Here is a 2458-nt window from a genome sequence, read left to right as displayed (position 1 = left end):
TCGTTTAATCTTTATAAAATAATAATAATAATGATATTTTTTTGATAAATAAACACCATCTTTTAAACACCGTAACATTTACCTAATAATAATAATAATAATACATGAAACCGAAGAATTTTTGCCACAAACTTGCAAACTGATGCATGTGCGGTTTGCTCACCACCACATAAAAACATGTTCAAATCTATGTCACTTTCATGGTTCAAACATCATAGTTAGTTCTCTAGGTGTATGTCCTTGTGAATAATGACGGATAAGTAGAAATTTATTTTAGCCTAAACAACAAACACAGTTTTGTATACTACAGTTGAAATCTAAAAGCATATTAAGTTTCAACTTTTAAGTAACTAATAAAAATGGATTTAATTTGTATATATTTTAATTTTGTCACATTGTATATTATAAAAAGGATTCATATGATTGTCACTTCTTCCATTTTAATAATGTTACTCCCGTATATACTAAGCAGCTGTATCAGAAACCATAACATGTATCATCTTGATCCATAAACTTGTTATTATTACACGTATTGAATTAAAATAATTATATTAAGTATACACTAAAATCAATTAATATACATTGAGATATAAAATATTCACTAAAAATAAATTAAATTATATATACTTATATATAAATAATTTTAATATGTAAATAGTATTTTTAAAATTAAAAAGATAAATTCTTAGACATATTAATACAATTATTCAGAATGACGGAGCTTAATTTTAATTTTAGCCAATAATTTTAGAATATATATTTAACAAAATTTCTTCTTAATGTATTGGCGATTGGAACAGGACATATTTAATGTGTCTTCATTTTTTCACCTTCAACTTATGAGAATAGACTTCGATCATACGTGAATAAATTTCACCCTTTCCACCAACTCAGATCGAGTTATAATTTATGAACCTTACCTATAAGTCGCCGTTGATATTTTTACTTCAAGGTCCATTCTCATAAGTTGAAGGTAAAAAATTGAAGACACATTAAACATGTCCTGTTCCAATCGTCAATACATTAAGAAAATTTGTTATTAAATACATATTCTAAAATTATTGACTAAAGTTAAAATTAAACTCTATCATTCTAAATAATTAAAAAAACATAAATAACACAGCATGAATATTGAGTAATTAATTGAAGAACAAACAATAATTACTAATAATAATAATATAAACAATAAACCGAGAAGTTTTCAATAATACATGAAAACAATGGAGAAAGAAGGTGTCAAACGTGACGAACAAGTGTTCTATTGAGTGAAGACCGAAGAATGCTGTTATGTAACGCCTTTGAATATCATTATTATAAGTGAAATTTATAACTTAAAATATTGTAGTTCGACTCCTAACGACAACAATTTTTAAGTTATTTTCTGAGACATTCACATGCATGTTTCCGGTTCGAATTTAATCAAAATTGAGAAATTGACCGAATCATTTATTTAATTACTATATATATTATTAAAAAAATGATATTTGTACTATTTTTCCCATATGTTTTCTTGTATACTTTTTTATGGTATAAAAAATAGTTTTTCATATTCTTTTAGTTTTTATTAATTATTTTTAATATCAAAAGTAAAAATTGTAAAATAAAAAGGTGTAACTGTAAACAAAGGTGATACATATAACATTATTCCTCATGTATAAAATATTAAAAATGACAGTTACAAAATCATATATATATTTTTTATGGTTTACGGTATCTTTTAACTCGACAGGTAAATGATAAAAAATTTGTTGCGAATCTGAGTTTCATTTACGGATTGTTGCACATACAAGGTGGGATTTGAATTTCCGATATTACTTACTTAAGTACACGTCTGAGATAACCACTCGACTAATCCAAATTAATTGTTACAAAATCATATATATTACAAATCTTTAAAATATGCTTACTATAATTATATGATATTTAAATTGATTTTAAGTTAATATTTTTGTTTAAAATAGTTTACTTTTAAAAGTCAAGACATACATCTCCAATTTTGATCGATTAATTTTACAGAAAAAATTTACATGCAGTTGTCAATATGTGAAGTTAATAATTTAAAATTATTAGATGACAATCTAGTTAAACTTATCAAATCATTTAACAGCTTTTAGTTATCAATTTCACATAAAGATAATTACATGGTAAGTTTTTGGCAGAACGAGATGGTGCGAGACGAAATAACCCGTTTGTCACACCCCTAATTACATGTGAGTTTTAACCTAATTTTACAAGTTTTATTTAGATGAATAGTTATTGATATCGGTTGAAAATCTTTAAACTTCATAATCTTAGGAGCATTTATGCTAAACAATACCAAAATAAATACATAACGATTTATGTATTATTTTTGCATTGCAATTTTTTTTATATAAATCTCTACAAGTGTGTATTGAGTTTAATTTTGATTATTTACTAATATCGTAAATAGTTTTATATAGCATTTAACAAGTAATTT

This window comes from Arachis ipaensis, chromosome B10, assembly GCF_000816755.2.
Source record: "Arachis ipaensis cultivar K30076 chromosome B10, Araip1.1, whole genome shotgun sequence".
NCBI classification, from domain to species: Eukaryota; Viridiplantae; Streptophyta; class Magnoliopsida; order Fabales; family Fabaceae; genus Arachis; species Arachis ipaensis.
The sequence above is the reverse complement of the archived record's forward strand: the minus strand, read 5'-3'. Positions refer to the sequence as shown.